Raw genomic sequence first — 21,139 nt, 5'->3', positions numbered from 1 at the left:
GCTTTTTCAATATATATATACATGTTTTATTTAACCTTTATTTTGTCAGTGAGTCATACTGAGACCAAGGTCTCTTTTACAGATGAGCCCTGAATTACATCAAGTATAGAAAATACATCAAAATGTAAATACAAAATGTAAGCAGAAAGAAAAACAGGGTCATAAAAAATACAAATAAATCATCAGTAATAAGGTCCTCAATCAGCTTTCTGAATATCCCTCGAGGCACCAAAACATCAAATGTAAGAACATTTAGAAGATTGTTCCACAAATATGGTTCAAGAAAACTAATAGCTGATTTACCTAGCTAACTCATTAGAGACCAAAGGAATTTCCAGAGTTAGACATCCCTGTGGTAACTCCTATGTCTCAAGTTTAGCAAAGAGGTTAGTAGCCTACAGTGGGACTTTTTGTAAAAAGGCTTTATAAACGAAAACATAGCAATGTATAAACCTATATGACATCAAAGGCGGCCAACAAACTTTCTGGTAGAGAATACAATGATGAGTACTACAATTCTTGCCCATAATGTTAAAATGTGCTCTTAACATTCCTATTACATCATAATGACTATGATTTATAAGTTTCCACTATTGTGGAAGTGATGTGATGATGAAGAGAGGTGGGTTGGGAATGCGAACTTGGCACGTACTGCAGTGTTCTTTCTGTCACACCATTTCCTGGAAAACTAACATGTACATCTGCCATGTACATTCGGCAAAAGCACATTTTGCAATATTCTGAGTACATAGCTCGGCAATCACGGCTAGCTATTTAGACACTCGCCAACGTCGAGGCTCAGTAAACTCAGAATTACTATTAGAAAAATTGGATTACTGTTCTTCGTCAGAATGCACTCCCAGGGCTTCTACTTCAACAACAAATGTTGTTTTGATCCCAAATAATCCATCGTTATATTCGAATAGCTCCGTTTTGTTCGTGCATTCAGGTTCCTATCCGAAGGGTGACGCGCAGGCGCGTATCGTGACAAAAAATGTCTAAATGTTCCTTTACCGTACTTAGAAGCATGTAAAAAAAAAATCTAATTTTATGCGAATTTCCTCATAAAATAGCGATAATATTCCAACCGGACGATATTGTTTTCATTCAAACAGGTGAAGAAAAAACATGGAGTCCTCTCAGGCGCGCGTGTCTCCAGGCTCTGAGCCACTAGCCTGACCATTCACAAACAGAGCTGCTGGACCCTGCCCAGAGACAGCAGAGATCCCAATCCACTTTCTGGCGCCTTCAGACAGTCTATAGGAAGCCTTAGAAATTGTCACGTTACAGCAGAGATAACCTAGAAGGACCAGAAATCGTCAGACAGGGCACTTCCTGTATGGAATCTTCTCAGGTTTTGGCCTGCCATATGAGTTCTGTTATACTCACAGACACCATTCAAACTGTTTTAGAAACTTCAGAGTGTTTTCTATCCAAATCGACTAATTATATGCATATTCTCGTTTCTGGGCAAGAGTAGTAACCAGTTTAAAATGAATACGCTTTTTTATCCGGCCGTGCAAATACTGCCCCCTATCCCAAACAGGTTAATGCATTTCCTGTGATACTGCTGCACATTTTGCAGGAAAACGAAACAAAGCACCATTCACAACCATCCAACTCGGTTTCATTTACTGTGAAATGTAACTGAAGTTAACAATGACATTTTAATCATCACTGGCATCTAATCTGTCAATGTCATCCAGTTTACCTTGGAAACTTGGCACAGACTGATGCATAGAGACTAACTACACAGGGGAAAAACATCAACCTGAACCGGTTTGAATGTGGGTGACTCAACTCAAATTTGACTATAAAAGGACACATCATCCAGGGCCAGCCACTGCATTACACGAACCAAGACAGGTAATAAAGTAGCAACCTACGATTATTAACCAGAAAATGCATGCAATAAAAAGGTTGTACCTTTAGATTAACCTTATTTCAGATAAAAGTAATTGATTCTCTGAAGTTTTACAGATAATGTAACTGTGATATCATGCGTTCCTTTGCAGATTCGGCTCTGATTCCCACAGAAAGATAGAACCGTCTTCAAACAGACAAAGGTAACGACAATGCCAATATTTTCCATTTTGTATTGGTATACATTTGTATTGCCGAAGTTCCTTGCTATAGCGCACTTGAAATGTAAAGGTAATTTGTGGTTGAGCCGACTCATGCAGCATTTACCGTGAATGTAGTCTCCACGAACATGGGAACATTGCCTTTAAATTCAAATCATGCTGTAACGCAGAACTTCAGCATTACGGATTGAATTGAGCCATTAGTCAACAACATTCAGAAATATAAGATGATTGATTAACTTTACACTCGGGGAATTGTCATATATGGACATGGCCAAATTTCTAACAGAATCAATGTATTTATTTTACATGGACAATGCACATCAATTGACCCATACAAGTCTAAGGGGGGGTTCTGCTAAGCTAACATATGGAATTGTTTTAAGATGCTCATACCATGGATAATTTTGCAATTTGATATTGAATTTTAAGACCCCTGTAGGGAAGGGGAAAAAACAATATATATACAACAATTATTTGATTAAACATTGAATTTGACCTTAGTCCATAGAAACGCATTGAATAACATGTTCATAGATGGCAAACTACACCAAACAAAAATAGAAACGCACTATGCAACACGATTTTACTGAGTTACAGTTCGTATAACAAAATCAGTCAATTTAAATAAATTCATTAGGCCCTAATCTATGGATTTCACATGACTAGGCAGGGGCGCAGCCATGGGTGGGCCTGGAAGGGCATAGGCCCAACCACCTGGGAGCAAGGCCCACCCACTGGGGAGCCAGGCCCAGACATTCAGAATGAGTTTTCCCCCACAAAAGGGCTAAATTACAGACAGAAATACTCCTCAGTTTCATCAGTTGTCAGGCGGTCCTGCAGGTGAAGAAGCCGGATGTGGAGGTCCTAGGCTGGCATGGTTACACATGCTCTGTGGTTGTGAGGCCGGTTGGACGTACTGCCAATTTCTCTAAATTGATGTTGGAGGCAGTCTGTGTTAGATAAATAAACATTAATTCTCTGGCAACAGATCTGATGGACTTTCCTGCAGTCAGCATGCCAATTGCACACTCGCTCAAAACTTCAGACATCTGTGGCATTCTGTTGTGTGACAAAACTGCACATTTAGAGTGGTCTTTTAGTGTCCCCAGCACAAGGTGCACCTCTGTAATGATCATACTGTTTAATCAGCTTCTTGATATGCCACACCTGTCAGGTGGATGGAATATCTTGGCAAAGAAGAAATGCTCACTAACAAGGGTTTAAACGGATTTGTTCACAAAATTTGAGAGCAATACACTTTTTCTGCATATGGAACATTTTCGGGGATTTTGTATTTAATCTCATGAAACATGGGACAAACACGTTACATGTTGTGTTTATATATTTGTTCAGTGTTTTTGGGCCTAATTTCCACTAAAATTTCATGAAAACAATAGAATGACAAACGTAATAAATATGTAGGCTATAGCAGCCTATTGGTACGGAGCCTAAATCGTGGTTTCTTCCCTGTATTCTTTGTCTATGGCGCTGGCCTGAATGATTTACTGTAGGCGTGTGTGCAGAGGCCCGTCCATTGGAGACGTGACCAGATAGTCAAAAAACAAACAGGAAGTTTGTTTTGAAGTGTCTGAGCGATATACGAAAGATCAGAAAATTATATAAAACATTTAGTGATCCATATTTAACCCCTTTTTTGGAACTAAACTACTTCCATATATACTGTGTATTTGGAAAGTATTCAGACCCCTTGACTTTTTCCACATTTTGTTAGGTTACAGCCTTATTATAAAATGGATTCAATTGTTTTTCCCCCCTCATCAATCTACACACAATACCCCATAATAGCAAAGCAAAAACAGTTTTTTTGGACTGAGGAGTGAAATCAAGTTGTACAAACATCTCAAGGATGATCAATGGAAACAGGATGTACCTGAGCTCATTTTCGAGTCTCATAGCAAACCTTATGTGAATAAGGTATTTCGGTTTTATTTTTAATCCATTTGCAAACATTTCTTAAAACTGTTTTCACTTTGTCATTATGGGGTATTGTCTGTCGATTGATGAGGAAGTTTACTTATTTTATCCATTTTAGAATAAGGCTGTAATGTAGCAAAATGTGGAAAAAGTCAAGGGGTCTGAATACTTTCCGAATGCAATGTACTTCCATTCATTTTTTTAACTGGTACCGGGCTACTTTCAGACGAGTCTTATGAGGCTCTATGGCATTCTAGAGCAAAACAACAAACATACGTGTTCGTGAGAGTCTCACCTTTCGATGGTGGGGTCATATTATTATCAAACTATTTGGACACTACAGATGATTTCGAAGACCGATTTTCAGACGTCTCCTGGTCTGACAAACACTGCTGTAGCTCTGTCATCTGACATCTCTTGCTTAATGGGGCAATCAGCAGTAGGAAAAATAACATTTACATTTACATTTAAGTCATTTAGCAGACGCTCTTATCCAGAGCGACTTACAAATTGGTGCATTCACCTTATGATATCCAGTGGAACAACCACTTTACAATAGTGCATCTAAATCTTTTAAGGGGGGGGGTTAGAAGGATTACTTTATCCTATCCTAGGTATTCCTTAAAGAGGTGGGGTTTCAGGTGTCTCCGGAAGGTGGTGATTGACTCCGCTGTCCTGGCGTCGTGAGGGAGCTTGTTCCACCATTGGGGTGCCAGAGCAGCGAACAGTTTTGACTGGGCTGAGCGGGAACTGTGCTTCCTCAGAGGTAGGGGGGCCAGCAGGCCAGAGGTGGATGAACGCAGTGCCCTTGTTTGGGTGTAGGGCCTGATCAGAGCCTGAAGGTATGGAGGTGCCGTTCCCTTCACAGCTCCGTAGGCAAGCACCATGGTCTTGTAGCGGATGCAAGCTTCAACTGGAAGCCAGTGGAGAGAGCGGAGGAGCGGGGTGACGTGAGAGAACTTGGGAAGGTTGAACACCAGACGGGCTGCGACGTTCTGGATGAGTTGTAGGGGTTTAATGGCACAGGCAGGGAGCCCAGCCAACAGCGAGTTGCAGTAATCCAGACGGGAGATGACAAGTGCCTGGATTAGGACCTGCGCCGCTTCCTGTGTGAGGCAGGGTCGTACTCTGCGAATGTTGTAGAGCATGAACCTACAGGATCGGGTCACCGCCTTGATGTTAGTGGAGAACGACAGGGTGTTGTCCAGGATCACGCCAAGGTTCTTAGCACTCTGGGAGGAGGACACAAGGGAGTTGTCAACCGTGATGGCGAGATCATGGAATGGGCAGTCCTTCCCCGGGAGGAAGAGCAGCTCCGTCTTGCCGAGGTTCAGCTTGAGGTGGTGATCCGTCATCCACACTGATATGTCTGACAGACATGCAGAGATGCGATTCGCCGCCTGGTTATCAGAAGGGGGAAAGGAGAAGATTAATTGTGTGTCGTCTGCATAGCAATGATAGGAGAGACCATGTGAGGATATGACAGAGCCAAGTGACTTGGTGTATAGCGAGAATAGGAGAGGGCCTAGAACAGAGCCCTGGGGGACACCAGTGGTGAGAGCGCGTGGTGCGGAGACAGATTCTCGCCACACCACCTGGTAGGAGCGACCTGTCAGGTAGGACGCAATCCAAGCGTGGGCCGCGCCGGAGATGCCCAACTCGGAGAGGTTGGAGAGGAGGATCTGATGGTTCACAGTATCAAAGGCAGCAGATAGGTCTAGAAGGATGAGAGCAGAGGAGAGAGAGTTAGCTTTAGCAGTGCGGAGAGCCTCCGTGACACAGAGAAGAGCAGTCTCAGTTGAATGCCCAGTCTTGAAACCTGACTGATTAGGATCAAGAAGGTCATTCTGAGAGAGATAGCAGGAGAGCTGGCCAAGGACGGCACGTTCAAGAGTTTTGGAGAGAAAAGAAAGAAGGGATACTGGTCTGTAGTTGTTGACATCGGAGGGATCAAGTGTAGGTTTTTTCAGAAGGGGTGCAACTCTCGCTCTCTTGAAGACGGAAGGGACGTAGCCAGCGGTCAAGGATGAGTTGATGAGCGAGGTGAGGAAGGGGAGAAGGTCTCCGATAACAAAGTGTACTCCCCACCCCTGAGCTGAGGGATGGGGCTGGATAAATTAAACCACTCTCAAATTCATGAACAGAGTTATGGACTGACCATGCATGATATCAAAATGATACACTACATGGGCAAAAGTACGTTGACACCTGCTTGTCGAATATCTCATTCCAAAATCATGAGCATTAATATGGAGTTGGTCCCCCCTTTGCTTCTATAACAGCCTCAACTCTTCTGGGAAGGCTTTCCACTGGAGTTTGGAACATTGCTGCGGGGACTTGCTTCCATTCAGCCACAAGAGCAATAGTGAGGTTGGGCATTGATGTTAGGGGATTAGGCCTGGCCTGTAGTCGGCATTCCAATTTATCCCAAAGGTGTTCATTGGGGTTAAGGTCAGGGCTCTGTGCAGGCCTGTCAAGATCTTCCAAACTGATCGCGATAAATCATTTCTGTATGGACCTCGCTCTGAGCACGGGGGCATTGTCATGCTGAAACAGGAAAGGGCCTTCCCCAAGCTGTTGCCACAAAAGCTGGAAGCACAGAATCGTCTAGAATGTCATTGTATGCTGTAGTGTTAAGATTTCCCTTCACTAGAACTAAGGGGCCTAGCCCGAACTATGAAAAACAGCCCTAGAACCTCCACCAAACTTTACAGTTGGCACAATGCATTCGGGCAGGTAGCGTTCTCCTTGCATCCGTCAAACCCTGCTTCGTTCGTCGGACTGCCCGATGGTGAAACGTGATTCATCACTCCAGATAAGGCTCCAGAGTCCAATGTCGGCGAGCTTTACACCACTCCAGCCGATGCTTGGTATTGTGCATGGTGATCTTAGGCTTGCCCATGAAATCCCATTTCATAAAGCTCCCAACAAGCAGTTTGTTGTGCAGACATTGCTTCCAAAGGAGGTAGTGACTGTTGCAACGGAGGACCGAGTCGATTTTTACGTGCTTCGGCACTCGGCGGTCCCGTTCTGTGAGCTTGTATGGCCTACCACTTCCCAGCTGAGCTGCTGTTGCTCCTAGACAATTCCACTTCACAATAACAGCACTTACAGTTCACCAGGGGCAGGGCAGAAATGTTATGAACTGACTTGTTGGAAAGGTTGCATCCTATGACGGAGCCATTCTACTGCCAATGTTTGTCAATGGAGATGTCATGGCTCTGTGGTCGATTTTATACACCTGTCAGCAACGGGTGTGGCTGAAATAGCCGAATCCACTAATTTGAAGGGGTGTCCACACAGAGTACCAGTCAAAAGTTTGGACACACCTACTCATTCAATGGTTTTTCTTTATTTTAACCATTTTTTACATTGTAGAATAATAGTGAAGACATCAAAACTGCGAAATAACAAATATGGAATCAGGTAGTAAACAAGAAAGTGTTAAACAAATCAAAATATATTTAGTATTTGAGAATTTTCAAAGTAGCCATACTTTGACTTGATGAAAATATGGCACACTCTTGGCATTCTCTCAACCAGTTTCATCTGGAATGCTTTTGTAACAGTCTTGAAGGAGTTCCCACATACAGTGCCTTGCAAAAGTATTCCCCCCTTGGCATTTCTCCTATTTTGTTGCATTACAATCTGTAATTTAAATTGATTTTTATTTGGATTTAATGTAATGGACATACACAAAATAGTCCAAATTGGTGAAGTGAAATGAAATAAATAACTTGTTGCAAAAAATGTCAAAAATGGAAAAATGGTGAGTGCATATGTATTCACCCCCCTTGCTATGAAGCCCCTAAATAACATCAGGTGCAAGTAATTACCTTCAGGAGTCACATAATTAGTTACATAAAGTCCACCTGTGTGCATTCTAAGTGTCACATGATCTGTCACATGATCTCACTATATATACACCTGTTCTGAAAGCCTCCAGATTCTGCAACACCACTTAGCAAGGGGAACCACCAAACAAGCGACACCATGAAGACCAAGGAGCTCTCCAAACAGGTCAGGGACAAACTTGTGGAGAAGTATAGATCAGGGTTGGGTTATTAAAAAATGTCAGAAACTTTGAACATCCCACAGAGCACCATTAAATCCATTATTAAAAAATGGAAAGAATATGGCACCACAACAAACCTGCCAAGAGCGGGCCGCCCACCAAAACTCAAGGACCAGGCAAGGAGGGTATTAATCAGAGAGGCAACAAAGAGACCAAAGATAACCCTGAAAGAGCTGCAAAGCTCCACAGTGGAGATTGGAGTATCTGTCCATAGGACCACTTTAAGCCATACACTCCACAGAGCTGGGCTTTACAGAAGAAAGCCATTGCTTAATTAAATAAAAAAATAAGTAAATATGTTTGGTGTTCGCCAATAGGCATGTGGGAGACTCCCAAACATATGGAAGAAGGCACTCTGGTCAGATGAGATTAATATGGTGCTTTTTGGCCATCAAGGAAAACACCATGTCTGACACAAACCCAACACCTCTCATCACCCCGAGAACACCATCCCCTGCTGTGGGGATATTTTTCATCGGCAGGGACTGGGAAACTGGTCAGAATTGAAGGAATGATGGTGCTAAATAAAGAGAAATTCTTGAGAGAAGCCTGTTTCAGTCTTCCAGAGATTTGAGACTGGGACAGAGGTTCACCTTCCAGCAGGACAATGACCCTAAGTATACTGCTAAAGCAACACTCGGGTGGTTTAAGGGGAAACATATAAATGTCTTGGAATGGCCTAGTCAAAGCCCAAACCTCAATCCAATTGAGAATCTGTGGTATGACTTAAAGATTGCTGTACACCAGCGGAACCCATCCAACTTGAAGGAGCTGGAGCAGTTTTGCCTTGAAGAATGGGCAAAAATCCAAGTAGCTAGATGTGCCAAGCTTATAGAGACATACCCCAAGAGACTTGCAGCTGTAATTGCTGCAAAAGCTGGCTCTACAAAGTATTGACTTTGGGGGTGTGAATAGTTATGCACGCTCAAGTTTTCCGTTTTTTTGTCTTATTTCTTGTTTATTTCACAATAAAAAAATATTTTGCACCTTCAAAGGGGTTGTCTAAATCAAATCGAAAGCCAAGATAACAAACAGATCACCGACCATTTCGAATCCCACCGTACCTTCTCCGCTATGAAATCATGGGTGCACCTCAGCCACGCTCAAGGTCCTAAACGATATCATAACCTCCATCGATAAAGGACAATACTGTGCAGCCATCTTCATCGACCTGGCCAAGGCTTTCGACTCTGTCAATCACCGTATTCTCATCGGCAGACTCAACAGCCTTGGTTTCTCAAATGACAGCCTCGCCTGGTTCACCAACTACTTCTCAGACAGAGTTCAGTGTGTCAAATCGGAGGACCTGCTGTCCGGACCTCTGGCAGTCTCTATGGGGGTGCCACAGGGTTCAATTCTAGGGCCGACTCTTTTCTCTGTATACATCAATGATGTTGCTCTTACTGCTGGTGATTCCCTGATCCACCTCTATGCAGACAACACCATTCTGTATATATATGGCCCTTCTTTGGACACTGTGATAACAAACCTCCTGACAAGCTTCAATGCCATACAACACTCCTTCCAACTGCTCTTAAATACAAGTAGAACTAAACGCATGCTCTTTAACCGATCACTGCCCGCACCCGCCCACCCGTCCAGCATCACTACTCTGGACTGTTCTGACTTAGAATATGTGGATAACTACAAATACCTAGGTGTCTGGTTAGACTGTAAACTCTCCTTCCAGACTCACATTAATCATCTCCAATCCAAAATTAAATCTAGAATCGGCTTCCTATTTCGCAACAAAGCATCCTTCACTCATGCTGCCAAACATACCCTCGTAAAACTGACTATCCTACCGATCCTTGACTTCAGCGATGTCATTTACAAAATAGCCTCCAACAATCTACTCAGCAAATTGGATGTAGTCTATGACAATGTCATCCATTTTGTCACCAAAGCCCCATATACCACCGACCACTGTGACCTGTATGCTCTCTTTGGCTGGCCCTCGCTTCATTATTCATCGCCAAACTCACTGGCTCCAGGTCATCTATAAGTCTTTGCTAGGTAAAGACCCACCTTATCTCAGCTCCCTGGTCACCATAGCAGTACCCACCCGTAGCACACGCTCCAGCAGGTATATTTCACTGGTCTTCCCCAAAGCCAACTCCTCTTTTGGCCGCCTTTCCTTCCAGTGCTCTGCTGCCAATGACTGGAACGAATTGCAAAAATCATTGAAGCTGGAGTCTTATATCTCCCTCACTAGCTTTAAGCATCAGCTGTCAGAGCAGCTTACCGATCACTGCACCTGTACACAGCCCATCTGTAAATAACCCACCCAACTACCTCATTCCCATATTATTATTTTTTTGCTCGTTTGCACCCCAGTATCTCTCCTTGCACATTCATCTTCTGCACATCTGTCACTCCAGTGTTTAATTGCTAAATTGTAATTATTTTGCCACTATGGCCTATTTATTGCCTTACCTCCCTAATCTTACTACATTTGCACACACTGTATATAGATTTTTCTATTGTGTTATTGACTGTACGTTTGTTTATCCCATGTGTAACTCTGTGTTGTTTGTGTCGCACTGCTTTGCTTTGTCTCGGCCAGGTCGCAGTTGTAAATGAGAATTCTGGTTGAGAGAATGCCAAGAGTGTGCAAAGCTATCATCAACGCAAAGGGTGGCTACTTTGAAGAATCTCAAATAAAAAATATATTTAGATTTGTTTAACACTTTTTTTGGTAACTAAATGATTCCATATGTGTTATTTCATAGTTTTCATGTCTTCACTATTATTCTACAATGTAGAAAATAGTAAAAATAAAGAAAAACACATGAATGAGTAGGTGTGTCCAAACTTTTGACTTGTACTGTATGCTTGGTCATGTAGTTTAGTTTTAACCATGTTATTAGGCTATTTGTTTGTTTACATTTACTTAGCTGACAAACTTTGGAGTAAAACAAGCTTATATTCAGGGTTCTGAAGGAGTACGACAGTTGAACTGAACATAAGTCATATTCTTCAAGAATCAATGGGTATAGATCATTAATTTATAATTCCAAAAATGTATGTAGCAACTGCTGATAGCCCCTTTAAACATACTTTTTTATTATGATTTAGCCAACTGGCTAGTATTCATCTGTAGACTCTGGGCAGATGGAATAAACATTGAGGAAAGAGTCAGAAACATTTAACATAACAAATAATAGAAGGAAAAAATGAAAATAAATATGAAAAATAAAATATAAGCCCCCCCCTCAACTTTGAATGAGATTACAACCTATATTCACCCACTCAAAAAGACAACCAACAGTTTGTTGAAAACCCAATGTGTTACCACTATGCCATCAACCGTCTATAAACACACAGAAAAAAAGCAATGTCAGATTTGTGCTACCAAAATGTGTTATCACTGCACTTTATACCATTAAAAGGTGCAACAAAGTTCAAATGGGATTACAATGTTGATTGGGACACAGCCATTGTCAGATATTTTGTTTATTTATACAACAACAAAGGGCCAGATTCAATCAAATCCGCTTTAGCCGGCATCCACATAGCTGATGTTTTGACGGTGTTGGAGGTGGAACCACTTTAGACCTATGTGAAGCAAGACACAATAAGGATTAGCCACAATTGTGGAATTTGTGGTTCGCCTTCTAAATAAAAGTCACTCATTGAAAGTGATGCAAATGTTTACAAATGGACTCATGCCATATTTCGACTAGTTGTCAGTTGAAATCGCATTGTGGATTTATTAGACTTAAAAAATGCATTGGGGGCATACATATATATTTCACTGTACAGCCTTACCTCTGGATTGTGGATCAATGAAATGGGTATCAATCTACTCAGTGTCACACACAGAACAAAACGGTGAAGAGATAACACAAATATTAGCTTCATAGCTCATATTGCGGGACTCTGAAGCCACTGTGAAATGTGCTACATTAAATTACCAGTCAACCTAATATGTGTATTGGACACTGATATTGCACTGTACAGCCTTAATACCAGCTATTGCACTAGTATTTGTTGAAACTCTTCACAGTTGTGTTCTGTGGGTGTCACTGAGTGGTCTGATACCCCATTTCATTGATCCATTATCCATAGGTGAGGTTTTATGAGTATGCCCTCAATGCTATTCTGAAAGTCTAATACATCCACAGTGCTATTTCAACGGATTTTTAACAACATCCCTACTTTGTTTAGAATTATCTAGTACAAATATGGCATGATTCAATCCAGTATTTGCATCCATGAGCCTCATTTTTAATGAGGGACTTTTATTTGAGACAGGCAGAGTTGGACCTTTTTTCGTGCCTAAAGTTGACCTCTTTATTTCGTTTATTGATTTTCACTTTGAGCGTCATTATTTCTATATAGCCTACACTTTCTCATTCTGAACTTCTACCTGGAGTGGAATGGGTATGGCTTCGTGACAATGATCACAAGAGCAGCTGCTCACCGATCTGACAGCTCCAACGCAGTTCCAAACTCAACATAATACATACACTGCACATTACCCTTATCATACACATTGTACACGTCTCATATAGACACATACACAATACTTTAGACATTTGCTTATTCTGTCAGTGGCGTACTAACACAGCTTAGCTTTACTGATTGCTGTTTAGGTATTTGATGGAAAATGAGGGTGTTTTTATACCTGTTTAGCTTACACCTAGATCTCTACAGACCAGTGGCGACCTATAAATGCTATATTTAACATGCACGTTTTATAGAAATGTATAGTTACAGTAACCACAATTTGGTCATGAATGTGTTACTCAATCTAAGGTTGAATGTTACATAAGTTTGTAAGATAGCCTTGGTAAGCAAAGGCTTCAGGGGGAAGCAGAGGCTAAATGGCGGACTGAACACAGCAGTGTACAATACCTCAATATCTGTAAGTTAGACTAAATATTAGCACTTCACAAACTGGTTTGTAATAATCTTCCATTTGAATTACAACACACAACAAATCATAAGGCTAGAGCAAGGTTCGTCAACTAGGTATGGCCTCGGGACAAAAACAATTCTGAGCCAATAGTTGGCAGGCCAGAACATAAGTATATAATATTAGCAAAATAAAATGGCCTACACTACAAATTGAACATGTTTAACAAATCTGATTAGTACGTAATAAATTCAGTGACAGTAAGATAATTTTTATCTGATTAGGCTCTTAAAATCACCATATCTTGATTCAATCATTATTTTTGTATATTTCTCTGTGCGTTGATTGAGGGGGGGGGGAAACAGGTCTACGTAGCCTACTGTAGGCTACACTACTTTTTTTAAGGTCAACATTTGTTCAGAACATTTAAAATGTCGCTCTCAAAAAGTATCAAGAAGAAAAGTGGATATTGAAAATTGAAGTTTCAGGGAAGAATGTACAGAGAGATATGTTCATCTTTCCATCTTTTCCCAATGCCAAGCCAGTGTGTCTTATTTGCAATTAAAATATCACTGTTTGCAAATAATTCAATCTCAGACGTCATTATGAATCTAAGCATAGAACTTTCAAAGTGGCCTTCCAGCCCCAGACCCGACGCAGAAACATTGAAGCGTTAACTGCAGGCACAGCTGTTTTTTGTGGATATATTCTGTAACTTAAATCTGCAGTTACAAGGAAGAGGGAAAACAGTCATGTTGGCGAAATTTGAGGCCTTTACTAGGAAGCTTGAGTTGTTCAATTCGGACTTGTCATTTGTAAGTCTACTGCACTTCAGCACACTGAAGAAACGACAAGCATTTTTACATTTTAGCAGTAATTTAGCAGACGCTCTTATCCAGAGCAACTTACAGTAGTGAATGCATACATTTCATGCATATTTTTTTATTTTTTATTTTTTTGTACTGGCCCCCCCATGGGAATCAAACCCACAACCCTGGCATTGCACACAACATGCTGGCGTTGCAAACACCATGCTCTACCAACTGAGCCACAGGGGTACACAGGCAACAGCATTGTTACAGAGGTGATGGAAGATATCATCAAGCAGCTGAGGGACAACTTCTCCACCAGATTTGAAGACTACAGCATGCCCAAGGATATCATTGTGATTGTTTGTGATCCTCTCACAGTCCACCCTGGTGGAGAATACTCCTCCCTTGCTAAGAAAATGATACCCTCGCCAGATGAGGGTGCAATTCAAACTGAGCTGATTAAATTCCAGACATCGAGCTAAATCAGGAATGCGCACAGGAGTTCTGAGTCCTTGTGTGCGTTTTGGGTGGCATGCTCCGAGGAATACAGCACAATAAAGATACTTGCATGTTATGTGCTAACAATGTTTGGATCGACTTACACCTGCGAGTACTCATTTTCCTCTATGAACGAAGGAACCGGCTTTCACATAAGTCAATCGAGGAATGCCTGCACATCAAAAACAAACCCGACATCCACAAGATTGTGTCCAAGGGGAAATGCAACTTTTCCAATTGAATAAGTAACTTAGTGGCCTATATGACTGTATTTAGTAAATACTAACATTATTGTGAGTACTTATCCTGGGATATTTAGGTCTTAAGCTGACAGTATGTTCTGTTTGTTCAGCCGTTACAGGAGCAGGCTATCCCGATACATACATTCAGACACAGACATCACCTTTTTTTCTTGAAATTATTGTTTTATGTAGGATGCTACATTTTTGACCAGTTGCAATTGTAATTATGTCTAATAAAAAAATGCCACTTCTATTTGGCTGTTAAGGCTGTTAAGCCTCATACCCTACCTCAGACAGTTAAGTTATTTGATATAGGCCTAGGCTCGGAAGAAATAGACTCCAATTAAGCCCTCTTGTTTGCAAAGTCAAATTAAAATGAGGATTATTGATGAAATGAATCGCTCGACTGGTATAGGTTTTCTCCATCTGTTGGTGTGCAACACTTGCATGACAAGTTAAATATATTTTCAGAACCAGGCACTGTTCACATCCTTTTGATTGCGCTGAAGTTGCAGCTTTACATTTCAGCAGCACAAAATTGTTCGCCACCTGCTTTGTTAGTTGACTGTCTCCTGCATTCACTCTCCTCATGAATGAAGTGAAAATGTAAATGTAACTTTTGTGTTATTTAGGTAGGGTTACTTCCTTCTTTGCACATTGCATTTGGACATTTTTGAATATTGAGATTTCTTTTATAATATTTTGTTCAGAATTAACTTGGGGGGCTTTGGGGGGCTAAACAATATTGCTGGTGGGTAAGATTTGCCCGTGTGCCGCCAGTTGGGGAACCCTGTGCTAGAGAAATGTATCAACAAATATTACAAAAACAAGCAACACCCAAACATGAGGGAGATAAGAAAAGGAGAACCAATCCCCAAAAGAAAACGCAACCCTTCCACGGACACAGACAATTTAATATTTTCACCCCTGGGTATAGTACGGGTGGAAACCGATAAATTACAAACTAGGCATACTTTAATTAGTAAAGATATCAAAGAGTTGATGGCGAGTCTCGAGATAAGTGACGAAAAAGCTGCGACAATGGAGAAAGAAACAAGCTAAAAAGGACAGTCAATAAGATTGAAACGGACATTAATGAACTTAAAAAGGTTGAACATCTTTCTGAGAAAAGCCTTACTTGACAGACAGACTAGATCCATGAGAGACAATCTGGTACTTGATGGTATCCAAGAGAAAGAAGGAGAAGTTCCTGAGGGTTTAGTGAGGGAGTTTAGTGGGTTTAGTGAGGGAGTTCCTCCTTACATTGTTTCAGATCCCACGCGAAGCTGTCAACAAAATCCAACTCAAATGTGTACAGAGATATAAGTGTCTAATCGTTGCCAAAGTTGCTTTCTTTAAAGGTAAAAGAATGATTAAAAGCCTGGGAATAATACTTGCTGGCACGAAAATAGGCATGGTCAGTTCCCGAAGGAAATTGCAGAACGGCTCAAAGTTCTGTACCCAATCTTCAAGGAGAATAGATAAAAAGGGAAAAGTGTAGCTCTCGTAGTCGATAAACTGTATATTGATAACCAAATGTTCCGAGACACACAGACTAATCCATGGCTATTCTAAAAATGACAAAGTTCCCATAGAGGAGTCGAATAAAGGAACACCCAATACTAGTTATGTTAGGGATTGTAATAAAAAAATATATAGAAAAGCGATACAACAATTGTTAAAGAAATAAACTACAACTACATTGTACCATTCTAGATAGGGAATGTTGGGAAATAATTAGTTTTAGACTTTCCATTTGATAGTATTTCATAAATTGATAAGACAGCATTAGAAGAAAAGATAATTAGCGAAATAAAACATCTTCAAATATAAGGACCTGGAACACAAAACTATTCAATCAACATGGTAGAGATAAAACACAGAGGACATGTGCAGATATGGGATATACATTTTAAAATCAATTATAAATACAGTTTATTTATTTATTGTCCTATCATGATGGAATGGTCCCCAACCATATACCCTAGACACCCACCTCAGCGAACCACATACTCAGGAGAAGTCCTTATCTGTTTTATGGGCCTACTGTAAATAGTCTATACGCAGAAAAATCAGAAAGATTAATGTGGTCAGAGACCCACTAAAGCAGCACCGCCCCTTCAAGATTCTGAGCCTCCATGGCAGGGTTGGTCCTACAAAGCCAAAGCCCCCTGATGGGAGAGCATAATATACAAGGAAATTCTCAAAGCTCCTAATGAGAACCTTGATGACCTTATACCTAGCCGGTAGGGATTCCGGTGGGGTGCCCCCACCCAGGCAGTGGCAGTGCTGGCAACACTAGCTGCAGTAACCCATGGGGAGGGGGTCACACTCTGACATTCAGAGAGGGGGCATATTGTTGTGGCCCTGGTGGCATAAAATTATCAAAGGTTTGACTGCACAGAGATGCTTGGGAATATGAGGGGGACCAGCGTCTGTGTGTTTCAGGGGAAGGGCTGTATCTGACCTCCATCACCTAGGACTTGACAATGGTTAATCAAATTTCCCATTTTTTGCCCATTTGTGCTAAATTTTGCATGCTTTCTCATACAGCTGCAACTGTATATGCATTTGTAAATCAAGTCCTTTCTTGAGTTGGGCTCTGGGATGAACAACTGTTGAGCATCTGAGTTTATGGTTGTTTGTGGGGGAGTGTGTAGGAGTGTTTGTGTATGTGCGTATCCCACAAATGTTGCTAGGGAGTAAAGATGTTAGGGACAATATAGGATTAATCACAATAATTGTTTGCTAAAATAATAATGCTTGGCAAAAATGTAATTTTTGTAAAGACAATCCTTGTAAGAAGTACCAATCCTTTGCATGAACTGCTTACATTATTACAAATGTTATTTGTTAATTAGGGAAATGAAGATAAGCAGGATGTTTATATATATATATATATTTGTTGTTACTATTTATGATGCAAATCGAGGTGAGAGCTATGGAAATGCTTTTGGCGGCTGATCTGCTTCTGTTCTGTGGGTGGCACTCTGTGCTCTTTTCGAAGGATGGGTCCCAATCTCTCGGGGGCCCTGGGATCCAGGGGGACGGGGTGGTCTGCCGGTCACTGGGATGGCAACCCAACTTAGGATGAGGAGGGGTTTTAACAGGTCAAATAGTGGGGACCAATTGAAGGTTTACTTAGTAGCAATGCAAATATTATGGTACAGCTATATGGACACTCAAACACTATGGTACTTTTTAATGGTGAGTTTACGTACATATATTATGATGCATAGATTTGAAACTTGTGTTTCATTATGGTAAATGTTGAAATAAGTATAGCCAGTAATAACTGTAATGGCTTAGCATATAATAAGAAAAGATGGTCAGTATTTACCTAGCTAAAAGAGAAGGAATATGATATCTATTGTTTACAGGAAACTCATTCAACCATTATAGATGAAGTTGTGTGGAAAAAGGACTGGGGGGGCTTAATATATTTCTCCCATGGGAAAATAAATTCAAAAGGGGTGATGATAATAACAGTAATTTTGATCCAAATGTGCAAATTGTCCAAACAGATCCTCAAAGTAGATGGATGATTTTAAATATGATATTGGACCATAAACAGATATGGCTCAATAACCTATACGGTCCAAATAATGATGATCAACGCTTCTTTGAAAATATATATAATAATTTATCGACCCTACAAGCGATACAAAACTGTATTACTGTCGCACCCTGATCTGTTTCAACTGTCTTTGTGCTTGTCTCCACCCCCTCCAGGTGTCGCCCATCTTCCCTATTATTCCCAGTGTATTTATACCTGTGTTCTCTGTTAGTCTGTTGCCAGTTCGTCTTGTCAGGACTTACCAGCGTGTTTTCCTGTCTCCCTGCTTTCTCAAGTTCTGTTTCTTAGTTTCCCCAGTTCTGACCATTCTGCCTGCCCTAACCCCGAGCCTGCCTGCCGTACTGTACCTGCCTGACTCTGACCCGTTTACGAACCTCTGCCTGTCCTGTTTTTTTAAATGAATGAGCAAAATAGAATACATTTTTTTTGGAATGGCAAGCCAGACAAAATTAAAAGGGCCTATTTATATAATGAATATGAATTCGGGGGGCAGAAATTATTAAAGCATTAGACCGCTCACTTAAGGCGTCAGTCATACAAAAGTTATACTTAAATCCGAACTGGTTCTCTAGCAAATTAGTAACAATGTATCAAGACACAAGGCGAGAACTAGATGCAGACACAGGAGGCAGATGGTTGGAGTCTTACAATGTTTAATAATCCAACTGGGTAGGCAAGAGAATGGTCGTGGACAGGCAAAAGGTCAAAACCAGATTAGAGTCCAGGAGATACAGAGTGGTCAAGGCAGGCAGAATGGTCAGGCAGGTGGGTACAGAGTCCAGAAAACAGGCAAGGGTCAAAACCAGGAGGACTTGAAAAAGGAGAATAGCAAAAGGAGTACGTGTGGCTCAGTTGGTAGAGTGTGGTGTTTGCAACGCCAGGGTTGTGGGTTCGATTCCCACGGGGGAACAGTACGGACTTTATTTATTTTTTTAAATGTATGAAATGTATGCATTCACTATTGTAAGTCGCTCTGGATAAGAGCGTCTGCTAAATGACTAAAATGTAAATGTAAAATGAGTACGGGAAAAACATGCTAGTGGACTAAACATACAAGATGAACTGGCACAGAGAGACAGGAAACACAGGGATATATACACTGGGGAAAATAAGGGAAACTGGGAGGGGGTGGAGACAATCACAGGAACAGGTAAAACAGACCAGGACGTGACACAATGTCTCACCCCATGTTCAAAAATGGCCCTTTTCCCTGATTTCAGATTACAACTGCTCACTTTCAGTTATTTGAAAACGAAATAATCTCCAAAATGTCTTTATTTTTTAAACACGCCATAGAAAGTTGTTTCAATTTCAGTTTAATTCACCAGAAAAGACAGAACAAATAATACAGCAAATATTGTGGTTAAACTCAAACTAATTGATTAAAAAAACGTTATTTTTTTATATTTTTTGTTTTTTAAGTATAATCTTTGAAAATGATATCATAAATAAAACTGGTGGAGTTATGTCACACATGCAGCTAACACACATATATGGAAATGTCTGCTCTACCCAAAATTACAACCAACTAATTGCAGCATTACCGCAAAAATGGAAGAGGCAAGTGGAAGGGGGAAAAGTAAGGAACTTTTCTGTCGGCCCTGCATTAAAGACCGAAATTGGTTGTGATAAATATACAAGTTTCATTTAAGAACCAAAAAATTGACAGCTGTGCCATATAGATAGCAAAATATTTGGGAAGATATTTTCGATGGTTTATGAACTGACACGAAAAACGACGCCGGATTCAAAACGTAGAATTTTTCAATTGAAATTATTATACAAAATTCTTGCAACCAAGACATTGTTATATATGTGGGGGATACAACCTTCCCAGATAATTTATTTTGGTACTGTCCATATGTAGCTCGTTTTTGGTCACAGGTCCAGGAATGTCTGAAGAATTGCAACATTTACCTGGAGCTAACCTTACATTTACATTTAAGTCATTTAGCAGACGCTCTTATCCAGAGCGACTTACAAATTGGTGCATTCACCTTATAATATCCAGTGGAACAACCACTTTACAATAGTGCATCTAAATCTTTTAAGGGGGTGGGGGGTTAGAAGGATTACTTTATCCTATCCCAGGTATTCCTTAAAGAGGTGGGGTTTCAGGTGTCTCCGGAAGGTGGTGATTGACTCCGCTGTCCTGGCGTCGTGAGGGAGCTTGTTCCACCATTGGGGTGCCAGAGCAGCGAACAGTTTTGACTGGGCTGAGCGGGAACTGTGCTTCTTCAGAGGTAGGGAGGCGAGCAGGCCAGAGGTGGATGAACGCAGTGCCCTTGTTTCGGTGTAGGGCCTGATCAGAGCCTGAAGGTACGGAGGTGCCGTTCCCCTCACAGCTCCGTAGGCAAGCACCATGGTCTTGTAGCGGATGCGAGCTTCAACTGGAAGCCAGTGGAGAGAGCGGAGGAGCGGGGTGACGTGAGAGAACTTGGGAAGGTTGAACACCAGACGGGCTGCGGCGTTCTGGATGAGTTGTAGGGGTTTAATGGCACAGGCAGGGAGCCCAGCCAACAGCGAGTTGCAGTAATCCAGACGGGAGATGACAAGTGCCTGGATTAGGACCTGCGCCGCTTCCTGTGTGAGGTAGGGTCGTACTCTGCGAATGTTGTAGAGCATGAACCTACAGGATCGGGTCACCGCCTTGATGTTAGTGGAGAATGACAGGGTGTTGTCCAGTGTCACGCCAAGGTTCTTAGCACTCTGGGAGGAGGACGCAATGGAGTTGTCAACCGTGATGGCGAGATCATGGAACGGGCAGTCCTTCCCCGGGAGGAAGAGCAGCTCCGTCTTGCCGAGGTTCAGCTTGAGGTGGTGATCCGTCATCCACACTGATATGTCTGCCAGACATGCAGAGATGCGATTCGCCACCTGGTTGTCAGAAGGGGAAAAGGAGAAGATTAATTGTGTGTCATCTGCATAGCAATGATATGAGAGACCATGTGAGGATATGACAGAGCCAAGTGACTTGGTGTATAGCGAGAATAGGAGAGGGCCTAGAACAGAGCACTGAGGGACACCAGTGGTGAGAGCACGTGGTGCGGAG

The 21,139-nt window shown here is 41.6% G+C and overlaps 1 protein-coding gene across 2 annotated transcripts in view; it reads left to right on the top strand.

Moving 5' to 3' along the window:
- The first annotated feature begins 1,648 nt into the window (after positions 1-1,648).
- Positions 1,649-21,139, top strand: part of LOC106577945 (sterile alpha motif domain-containing protein 9-like) — a 33,600-nt gene continuing 14,109 nt past the window's right edge. For both annotated transcript variants that reach the window (XM_014156422.2, XM_045701487.1), the window contains exons 1-2: positions 1,649-1,866; positions 2,016-2,066. The gene's annotated coding sequence lies outside the window, so the exon portion shown is untranslated. The remainder of the gene's footprint in view (positions 1,867-2,015; positions 2,067-21,139) is intronic.

The sequence above is a fragment of the Salmo salar genome, chromosome ssa18 (assembly GCF_905237065.1).
Source record: "Salmo salar chromosome ssa18, Ssal_v3.1, whole genome shotgun sequence".
NCBI lineage: Eukaryota > Metazoa > Chordata > Actinopteri > Salmoniformes > Salmonidae > Salmo > Salmo salar.
Note: the sequence above shows the minus strand (reverse complement) of the source record. Positions and strands in the feature narration are given on the sequence as shown.